Consider the following 11,577-nt stretch of genomic DNA (forward strand, 5'->3'; position numbering starts at 1 on the left):
ATTTCAGAAAGCATACTGCTAATATTTAGGTTTCTGAGCTTCTTTGTTTTGCTGGCTTGCTGTGCACAACGTCAGTGTTGAAGTCCAGAGGTTAAAATTAGGTTTTATCTGAGATAAAATGGTAAATTCAACCCATTGCAAGAAACAAGTTTTTAGTATTATTGTATGCATAATTATTTCTGAGATGGTTAAAAAGATAGTGAAAACATGCAACAGCCACTACTTTGAAAAGGATTTATTTATAATAAGTGATACAGAAATAGCCATGAGGTAGGTAGAGGCTCCTTTCTCATGCAAGATAATAAGTTCTCATGCTGACTTACTCACTACTTGGATTTTCATGTGCATAATATCCAAATTCACTATCACAGTTGGATAAGCAGAAGCTTAAAAGTTGGGACCAAGGATCAGGATGACATTATGAATTTAGTCTTGAACTTCTCCATCAACTCTAAATATAGAAAAGGAAGAAAATTTTTTAAAAACAAGAAAATAATTAAGGTATGGTACACTCAAAATAAGCAAAATATCTCCATTGGCCAGAAAGGGAATAAAAAAATCACAGTGGTAATTTAGTAATCAGGGACTAGAGCCAGGGCCTGTTGGACTCTGCGCCTGGATGCAGCTAGGATTTGCCTCCTGCCGAGTAATGGGATTCAGAGTTCAGTGTGCATGGCGGTAGACCAGAGTCAAGTTAATTGCATGAAACCTGGGGCAGGTACAGGGCTCCCGAGCCTATGAATATGGTCAATAGAAAGTTCTGGCTACTTCCTGGGGCTATAGTTTATCTAAACATGCATACCTGCAATGCTGAAGAATACAGACAAACCTTATCAACAGGATCTAAAATTAAGCCACTCTACATTTAGTGACTGATTTTGAGATAAGCTTACGTTCATAAGAGAACTAGAACTTCGAGCCATTAAAAAAAATGGTACTGGAACAGAGTTCCTTTGGGAACCAGATTTTATCTGTGAAAGAAAGCAGGATCTCTGTGGCAACTAGAAAACAGACTTTTCCACATTGGAGAAAGAGGGATGGAAGGAGGCTTGATCCAGAGAGTAAGGTCTTGTGCTTTTCCCCAAGTAGAGTCCAGAAAATTGATATGCCTTTACACAGTAAATAGCTATGAGGCCCATTGAGGGTCACACAGATGCCAGTTCTTAGATAAGCTGTAGATCTGTAGGTCCATCTGTAGATAGGCTACCATCTATATTATGGTCATAGCAGAGAAGATCTTTCAGACCCACAGAGGCCCACAGAAAGACAAAAGTGACCTTGAGATCAGTGATTGATGATCATTTGGATTGATGGACATCTCAAGGGTTATACCTCATGTTTTCTGCCTTTCCCTCACATACCTTGCCTTAGAACTAGATAAGCCTCTTAGACACAATCCAGTACAAAAGGAAAGTTCTAATTTGATTGATACTATTTTCTGCTGCTCTGATAAATGTGAGTTTAAACCTAGAAATTATGTTGTCTTGCCTACTAAGATTCATACCAATTTCCAATCCAAATAATTCAGCCAGGTAAAACATGGTGCTGTGTTACTAGAAGGTTAATGCAATGAACAGGAAAGCTGGACAAGCTAATCAGACAGTAGGGCCAGGGGTCCAGATACACCATTCAAATTCTCTGTCCTGGCTGGAGTTTGGCAACATTTATGGCTGCCTTAAACTTTGATGAGAGTGTCTCATCAAAGCACATTTAGCACATGGCAGAAATTCCAGTTATGTCCTTCTTGTGGGATCCCTTCTTGTCTCAGGGAACCACATTTTGCATCTCATTTCCCTAAAAAGCAGACATTTCCTTCAGGTTACCCCTTCTCCCACCATCTTTCCTGAGGTGGTAGAAGGAGCATAATCAATGTATATACAAATGTTGTGTTATGGTAGAAAATTTTATTCAATATAAAAGCAACACTTTCTCCTTGAAAGCTGCAGATTGAGTATAACTGAGACCTTCCCCTTTTATATCCTTTTATCACCCTAGTTATAAACAAAAGGTGCCCAGTATAATCCTAAAAGGGCCAAAGATTTCCTAGAGTGGCTTTCCTAAGTACTTTTAGTAAAAAAGAGACACTGACTATTTTGCCATTAGACTTGACATGGCTTTCCCCTCTACCCTTTCACCCTAAATCCGGAATCACTTCAGCCCATGTCCAACCTTGCATAGAAGAAAAGTGAAATCAGCCTCCTGAGGAGCCATGCAGATACTGACAATTGCAATTTAATAAACCAACAAACAAGATGAGGACTAAAAAAGTTCATTGTTAGATTTTTAAAATCTTGGGTCATCTTAAATTTCCATTTTTATGAGATGATGCTCAAATAATTCACTGGAAACATAGATTGTTAAAATATGCCAGAAGCTGAACTTATAAGGAAAAGAATTACCTTGTGTTTCGTGTGTGTGTGCGTGCGCACGCACGCTGTTAAGTTACCAGGGAAAAACAGACTTCTTTATTTTAAACCCTCATATTTTTAAACCCCTATATTCTGGCAAAGAAAAGACAGTAATATATATTTCTACAGCTTGAGCATGTGTGTTTTTATAGGAAAGGGGAAGAAAATATTTTGTGCTCCAGACAAAGAAAGGATTTAAGCACAATTGGAGAGAAAAGTGAAGGATGAAGGCTGGTGCTTAGAGCTGGGGCTATGGCAAAAGTTCTCGATTCCCAAGATTGCCACGTAGGGAGCTGGCTATCAGGTGTTTGAACGCTTCATGTGAGCCTGGGCCTGTCAGGAGGAAGCATGACTGACAGAAAACCAGAAGTCTACCTCCAAATATAATGTAAAGCCAATTGCTTGGACAATCCTGGAAAGGGAGAGGTGTTCACTAAGAATGACTAGTAGGGAGGGCCTGTCAACTTTGGCAAGCAGGGACACAGAGCTAGATTTGGAAAAATAGATTTAGAAAAATAAAGGAACATAAATATTTGTGCACATTCATACTGAAGATAAAGAGAAAATAAATTATCAAATAAGTGTTTATGAATGTTTACTGACAAATTATACTTTTCCCCAAAGCAGATTTTATAGCTATAATTTTCATTTCTACAAAATGCTGATTTCTCATTTCCTTGGAAAAAAGTGGGGCTTTTCTTTAAGCTTAACATATTATCTCAGACCTACTCTCCTTCAGTTTCACTTACTTATATTTCTGTAATGATGTTTCTATAAGCACTTTGAAATCCTCATCTTTTTAAAAATTTCTAAGGTCTTAAAATTGAATAATAAATCCTCAAGGGTAACTGTATGTTCACAGTGCCTACTGTGCTAAAATCTTTGAGTGTGAATGTTTATTTACACATGGATACCATGACCTGAAACTGTAAACTGCCATTTTTGTCACATACTAAATTTTCATATCTACATTATTCTATTTATTGATTGATTTTATCACAGTAACCTTAGTCTATTTCTGAACCAACATAACATGGTTTTAAGTTTGAGGCAATCATCTAGTTCATGTAGTATCAAAAAGCACATCCTTCTTTAGTATTTTTTTAAATAGTATTTTAGTATTTTTTAAATAGATGTTTGAGGTTGTTGGCCTTTCCATGTTAAATTTGAATTATTTTTTTTATGTTTTAGAGAGGGAGGGAGAGAGAGAGAAAGAAAAAGAGAGGAAGTTGGGGAGGCAGAGGGAGAGGGAAAGAGAGAATCTTTTTTTTTTTAATTTTTATTTATTTATTGAGAGAGAGAGAATGGTAGAGAGCATGAGAGAGAGGAAGGTCAGAGGGAGAAGCAGACTCCCTGCTGAGCAGGGAGCCCGATGCGGGACTCGATCCCGGGACTCCAGGATCATGACCTGAGCCGAAGGCAGTCGCTTAACCAACTGAGCCACCCAGGCGCCCAAGAGAGAATCTTAAGCAGGCTCCACACCCAGCGTAGAGCCCAACACAGGGCTTGATCTCACAGCCCTGAGATGATGACCTGAGGTGAAATCAAAAGCAGACACTTAACCAACTGAGCCACCCAGACGCCCCTTAAATTTTAATTATTTTAACCTATTTCTTTAAAAAATTAAGTCCTGTTCAGAGTTGGATTTATTTATATTTATATATTTGCCTATATTTGTATTTACATTTAGAGGATTGTTGGATCTTAAAGGGCCTTATAAAAACCTGAAGGAGTTTGGATTTTTTTCTTTTTTCTTTTTTTAATTTTATTATGTTATGTTAATCACCATACATCACATCATTAGTTCTTGATGGAGTGTTCCACGATTCATTGTTTGCGTATAACACCCAGGGCTCCACGCAGAACGTGCCCTCCTTAATACCCATCACCGGGCTGACCCGTCCCCCCACCTCCCTCTCCTCTAGAACCATGAGAGACTATGGACTCTGAGAAACAAACTGAGGGTTCTAGAGTGGATTTTTTTCTTGAGGTCAGTGAGTTTAAGTGCATTTCTTGAGACCCCAAGTGAAAAAGTTCAGAGAAACAGCGAAAAAAAAATTGACAGAGAGACGATTTTGCTTACAGAGTGAGGGGTGATTAGAATAAAGGGAACAAGATCTGAGACAGGAATCTCAGTAAAGCAGCTGCTACAATGCTCAGGTGAAATAGGAAGGAAATGAAAAGGCCTAAAGGAGGGATACAAGGGTAAGGAAAGACAAGTGGACATATTTAAAAGATAGTAGACTTGAGTGTTGGGCAAGGAATGAGTGAAGCATAAATCTCTTGACTTGCGCGTCATGTCCAGTGACCAAAATGTAATGCAATATCTATACTCCATGGGATACAGTAGCCACATGGCAGGGAGTAATATGTAAATGTGTTTATGACAGAATACTACATTCAAAAGTCAGGAAGCAAAATGTCATGAAATAAGTATAGGTATGTAAACAAAACAATACAAAGGAGAAAAAAATAAATATATCAGAAGCTGCCATAAACAAAAGAAAAATGTTTAATTATACATCCAGTCACTTGTTTTACAGAAAACAATAAAATGACATTAAATTAGAAGGTTTTTTGGTTTTTTTTTTTTACTATTGTTCATAGTAAGTATTTTTTAAAAGATAGCATTCTTGAGTGTTTATTGTGTGGCTGGCACTGTGTAGAGCAACTGCCAGGGTTATTTCATTTTCTCCTTACAGGCTTCCTTTCATAAGAATGCTATGCATTTCCTCTTTTTTATTTATTTTCTTAGGAGTTGAGGAAGCTGCTGCTTATAGATATAAATTACTTGCTGAAAGTCACTGATACACTAACAAGTGACAGAGTCAGAACTGATGTGCAGTTAACATTGAATAACTTTTCTAAGTTGTTTTTTTTCTTTAGCCTTCACTGTACTGGGTACATATTCAGCACTAATTACTGTCAATTAATACATATCATTTTTTGGTGCCTCAGAGAAGAGACAGCAATTACAGAAAATGGAAGAAGATTTTTTTTAAATACACAAAAACAAAATACAACATTATTTACAAACATACAAAGCAAAACAGAACATATTGATAAGGCCATGCACTTTAAAGAACCTCTAGCTACTATCATTCGTGAAAAGCATCTGGCAGCCAGGAAAGGCTCAAGGAAAATTTCATGGTTGCATATATTAAAATCTATGAGCCAGCACTGGTATTCATGTTCTAACTACCTCTATTGATATTGTCCATTTTGGTCATAAGAATTTTCACTACAAATGGGAATGTCTTCACCTTCAGCCACAAACTTACCATTACCATTCCTCTTCTCTTTGGAGTTATTTGGGTCATGTGGAGAGTGTAAAGTAGAAGTAATCACATTTCCTTTCATTCATAATTTTTTTTTTGTATAATTCTGAGCTGGTCTCCACAGGATGTTTTTCAGTATAAGTAAGCCTCCAAAATCCATTCTAATATTATACTCAGTGACCTTCTTTTTCTGTTTCCAATACATGGATACAATGAATTTCCAACAACCAAGTTATTCAGAGAAGCAAATAATGTTAAATACAGCAAAGGGCATGATGATCAGGCTGAGAAGTTAAGGCAATCATCCAGTTCATGCAAATTTACATGGAGCCAGGCCCTGTCGTCTGCCTTTCAATTAGACTGAGGTGAAAGTTGCAGTTGTGCTGGGTGCTGTGAGCATAATCAGCATTGTGTTTTCTGTGGTAGTCCAGGCCCCATGAACAGTGCCAGTATCATTTAAGATAAACCTGCTAGTCAGTTCATTTGTGTTAAAAATAGTTAACTAAAGAAGAGCGGTTTCTCTTCTCTCTTTGACATGCAGTCAAGTACCTTCTAATACAGGGTTATGGGTTTTTGGAAGTGACACTGGTAAGAAAAAAGTGCTTCACAGTGAGAACCCATTCAATTGGGTTCAGCAAGTGGGAGAAAACAAGGGGGGTTATAACAATAGAGAGGGAGCCAGGCATTTGGACACCATAGAATTACCCTATATTTAAATTCCAGCTCTGCCTTTTATTAGTTGAATAAACAACTTTTAAACCTATTTAAGACCAAATTTCCCCATCAGAAAATGGGGTTAAAAACACCTACCTCATTGGTTATGTGGAGAACATGCCAACACAGTATCTGCGCATAGTACCAGCAGACACTGGCTTCCATCTTTTCTTTGTCCTCGTTCTTCTATCATTACTCTTCTCCCACTAATTAGTTATATTCTGAGAGAAAGAAAAGCTACATTCAAATGATATGAAGGTACCATGTGCATTGCTAACTCTTTCTCTTGCTCTATGGGCTGGCTCGCTTCTAGTTCTTTTCTTTCCCTGTGAACTCTGCTCATTTCCCCCACCTCCAACTCCTCAGTCATTTACTACCCATGACATTTTTCAAAAAGAAACAATTATCTCCTGACAATCTACTTGTCCTGGTCCGATTCTCCATTAATCATTTTTTTCTGATAAATTAATTAGTGCCCCAGTATAATGAACAGTTTACATTTTGATCATGGCCTTTAAATAATTTCCTAACTCAAAAACTCTGGGGAATACTGTCCTCCTTGTTGTCAACTTCTGTGACCAGGAAGGCTTGAAAGCCCATGGAACCTGCTTGTAAAATCCCAAGTTTGGTTCTAAACTGGGAAACTCCTGGGGCACCTGGGTGGCTCAGTCGTTAAGCGTCTGCCTTCGGCTCAGGTCATGGTCCCAGGGTCCTGGGACCGAGCCCTGCATCGGGCTCCCTGCTCCACGGGAAGCCTGCTTCTCCCTCTCCCACTCTCCCTGCTTGTGTTCCCTCTCTCTCTGTCAAATAAATAAATAAAATCTTTAAACTGGGAAACTCCAAGCCTGAGAGGAAGGAAAGAGAAGAGCTAATGGTATCTTTTCATGGCTAACATTGAGGGTGCAACATGAATTGGGGAAAGATCTGGAATAGCCATTAAGAGTTGGAAGTTATAGTCTTCATTCTGCTCATATTTCACTGTGTAACCTGGGCAAGAGTTTTCCTCAAAGGAAAAATGTACACTTGGATTCAAGGATTTCTAAAAAAATAATTTATATTTTTATGATTCCACAAATAATGTTGTCAGGAATTAATATTACTTTATATAAAACATAATTATAGTTCTTGTCACTGTTTTAAACACTTTATAAATATGAACTCATTTAATCTTTTTTTTTTAAAGACTTTATTTATTTGACAGAGGGAGAGAGAGAGACAGCAAGAGAGGGAACACAAGCAGGGGGAGTGGGAGAGGGAGAAGCAGGCTTCCCGTGGAGCAGGGAGCCCAATGTGGGGCTCGATCCCAGGACCCTGGGATCATGACCTGAGCTGAAGGCAGACGCTTAATGACTGAGCCACCCAGGTGCCCCTCATTTAGTCTTCTTAATGGCTCTATAAATGAGGCATGATAATTATCTTCATATAGATTAGGAAACCAAGACTCAGAGAAGTGTAGTGACTTGACCTAAGTCACATAGTATCTATGAGGTAGAACCAGAATTTGAAAACATTAGCTTGACTCCAGCATTTCTATTCTTAACCACTATACTTGGCTCCACTTAAAAATGAGATATTTTTATATCTCTTTATACATTTTTAGATGTGCTTCCCAATCACTTTGCTGTGCTACATTGAAAAGGAACATATTTTGAATCAGTTCTGTCACCTGTTTACTATGTCCATGCCTGGAGCTGTTGCTGAGCTTAGGTAATCATCAGCTTTGAAGAGGAACATCCACGATTCTTCTGCTGTTCTGGTCATTCCATATGGCTGAGCTAATTTTTCTTTTCCAAAAAGTGGGAGGAAGTATAACCTTTTAAAATAATTAGTCTGTCTTTTCTAAGATCACAAAGGTCAATTTACAGGCTGATAGGTTAAATGCTTTTTTCACCACAATTTTAGAGAATAAAGAATGTTTTTAATGTCTCTGAAATGACTTTAATAGCTGATGATTTTCCTTCAAAGAAGCTCTTTTCTAGTTTGCTATCATGAAAACCTGCTGGTTGACGTTTATCTCTTGGGAGGACACTGCCCCATATGTCACCAAGAACCAAGATTGCCCTGTCATACACATGTAGTAGCTGTCCATCAATTTATTTTTAATGCGACCCTTGAAGCCCTGTACAGAATCAAAAGCATTCTCTTGCTCTACCCCTCAAAATCTTTTAAAGTATGACTATGAAAGAGAAAGGGGAGCATAGTATCATGCAAGGATTTTTTTTGCTCAATATTGGTTCTTCAAGAAGCTGACTCAGTTTTCTGATATTTAGATTGGGAATGATGATCATGAACTCAAAGAGTTTCTCTGAGAATTAGAAGAGATTATATATGTAAGTTGCTTGGTGCAGTATCTGAAACATTGTACAGTTGTTCAATAAATATTTTTTCTTTCTACTTCCATTTGAGGCCAACCAAGATTTGCATATATTCTTTAGAATAATGGAATCCCATGATTGGCCCAAGCTCTGCATTTACACTTTAGCTACATTTTTTTTTCCATTCATGTAGCACTAGATTTCTTTATTATCAAGCCAAATTTTATTGATCACTTCTAAAGTCATCACTGTGCTATGTACTAAAGAGAATATTAAAATCGTGCAATCCATGTAATGTACACCTACCCTAAATGAGCCAAGAATCCTCTTGAAAGACAAGGCTACTACCTTGTCTTCATTCCCCACCCTCCACTTACATACACACACACCATAAATATAAGAGCACCAAATAGGATTATAAAATAATTTAGGGGCAAGATCTGCATAATCAGATCACATGAAGTAGTTGATCTTGATTATAATAACTGGCAGAGTTTTCATAAAGAAAGTAGATTATAGCTTGAGGCTTAAATGTTGCATTTGGGTAGACAAAGAGGAACAAGAATTTTTAGATTGGAGAAAGATCAGGCGCTATAAATATGGAAACAAAAGTATGCAGGATATTATATGACCAAGAGACTAAACAGAATGAAAGGAACAAATATGTGTGACTGAGAGGAATAGGGTCCAATGTATTGGAATGATTAAACCCTGGAAGAAGATCAACTGGGAGAGGGTGGATCCCTTAGCTAATGCATTCTATGATTTTTCAGCCATTAGACCCTGAATCTAGACTCAAGTACACAGGATTAATTTGGCAAATCACAAAAGATGACCTTATTAATAGGATTCCCTTTGAGTCTCTCCTGAATTTGAGAGTCAGCACACTCTTACACACTCTTACTCTACTTGGTCATCCACACCATCTCCATTTACAACACCATAGGGCACAACGCTACCAACATTGCTCTGGGCAAGTTGTTGGAAGTAGAATTGAGTTCAGCCGCGTATAAGAAAGTGGAGTGACCTGGGGCATGGCTTTGCTTGTGTTCTCCAAGGTTGAGGAGGACCACGCTGTACAACATAAGTCTTATAATAATGATACATGATTTTTTTCACTGGAGCAGGGAAGTGATGCCTGGGGTTTCCTGTAACTACAGTCCTGTGGGGGCTGTATTAGTTTCTTAGGGTTTCCATAACAAAGTACTACAACCAGGTGGCTTAAAACAATAGTAATTTCTTGTCTCACTGTTCTGGAGGTTACAAATCTGAAATTAAGGTATTGACAGGGTCATATTCTGAGTTCTGTAGGGGAGAATCCTTCCTTACACTTTCTAACTTCTGATATTTGCCAGCAGTCCTTGGTTTTCCTTGGCTTGTAGATGCACCATTTTAATCTCTACCTCCATCATCACATGACTGTCTTCTTCCTGCATATACCTGTCTCTGAGTCTTTCCTCCTCTTATAAAAACACCACTCATTTTAGATTGAGGGTTCACTTATGACTTCATAACTTGATTATATCTGCAAAGACCCTATTTTCAAAAAAAAAAAAAAGTCACATTCACCTGTACCAGGGGTTAAGACTTCAGTGTAGCTTTTCAGGGTGGGGGAGATGGGCACAATCTAACTCATAACAGACACCATTACCTGACAGACAGGAATGAGCCCTTCATAGATCAATAGAAACACAGCATGCTTCACCTAAAGCTGAGGCATCCTGAAAGTGTCTCTGTGTTGCTTAAAAATTTCTGAGCCTCAATCCTATGCTTTCACATTATTTTTTACTTTTGAAGATTGAGTTTTAATTATGAAGTATATTACAAGAATAAAGAATGTACATGTTTATATGCAGATTTGAATTTTTGCAACAAGTTCAGATTTGCCATCACATTTATTGTCACAGCAGAACTATAAATCACAAATTATTGTTGAGTTTAAATAGAACTTCCACATGAGAATATGACATATTGAAAAATAAAAAATCTTAGCAGATCTGCACATTATTGCCTCATCATCTTGATTATTGACCTTGAAGAGTATCATCAAGTTTCTTAACACTGACTGACTGGCTCACCTGGCAATCAGCTCGCCACTGGTTCCTCCCCATGGGTGAGCTTCCCCTTTCACAGCTTCTTCCCAGAATGAAAAGAGAGATGTTGAACAGAGCAGGTCCAGGTTGTTTTTCATAAATTTACCATTCCAAGGAAGTCTAATATTTTTTGGAGCAGAACAAACAAAGGGGCAGAAAGAAGCCAGAATTATTACCTAAACTGTGTTTCTTTCATCTGGAAGGAAACATCAGACGCAGCAAAAAAATATTTCCTCCCAACATTTATTACCTACATTTCTTTTTCAGATAAGAAAAACAAGTCTTAACGAGATAAGATGATTTACATAAGTTTTTCTGGCTGTTTCCAAATTCTGTACCTCTTTCCATTTCACTACAGTTGCCTTCTCTTTGTAATAAGTGTACTTATTAAACATAATTTGGTCTTTTTGTTTTATATTTGTGGCATGGATACAATTCTTATACTAGCAAAACCTGCTGTCACGTATCTCAGATGATATAATTAATTCTTGGAAATTACGCGTTGCCATATTTTCCCAGTCAAAATGTATCAGGTTGGCATTTTGAACTGCATTTGAACTCTTTAGCACTAAAAATAACGGACTCTTGGGAAATTAAATCATTTTCTATTATCTTAAGAACAAGAGTTGAACTTTCTCAAAAGAAGCTAAGGATGTTGGGTCACCTCTTCATAGCAGAAATCTAAATGTAGCCAATAATTAGTAATGATCCTTTTAGTACTGTAGCCATCAGTCTCGTGTCCAAAATATCAACCTGTAAACATGCTATC

General features: G+C 37.6%; 1 long non-coding RNA gene across 2 annotated transcripts; it reads right to left on the reverse strand.

The window, feature by feature from the left end:
* Positions 1-313: 313 nt before the first annotated feature.
* Positions 314-10,933, reverse strand: LOC112829013 (uncharacterized). Of its 2 annotated transcripts, XR_003209647.2 has the most exons (5): positions 10,794-10,933; positions 8,067-8,184; positions 6,497-6,621; positions 5,690-5,876; positions 314-451 (listed from the first exon to the last, which is right to left on the reverse strand). It is a non-coding gene; the product is annotated as an uncharacterized lncRNA (long non-coding RNA). The 2 variants fall into 2 exon arrangements; XR_012381856.1 differs by lacking the exon at positions 314-451 and having other exon boundaries at positions 4,996-5,876.
* Between the last annotated feature and the right edge of the window lie 644 nt (positions 10,934-11,577).

This window comes from Callorhinus ursinus, unplaced genomic scaffold (genome assembly GCF_003265705.2).
Source record: "Callorhinus ursinus isolate GAN/ISIS: 27379988/994484 unplaced genomic scaffold, GSC_fseal_2.0 scaffold21, whole genome shotgun sequence".
NCBI lineage: Eukaryota > Metazoa > Chordata > Mammalia > Carnivora > Otariidae > Callorhinus > Callorhinus ursinus.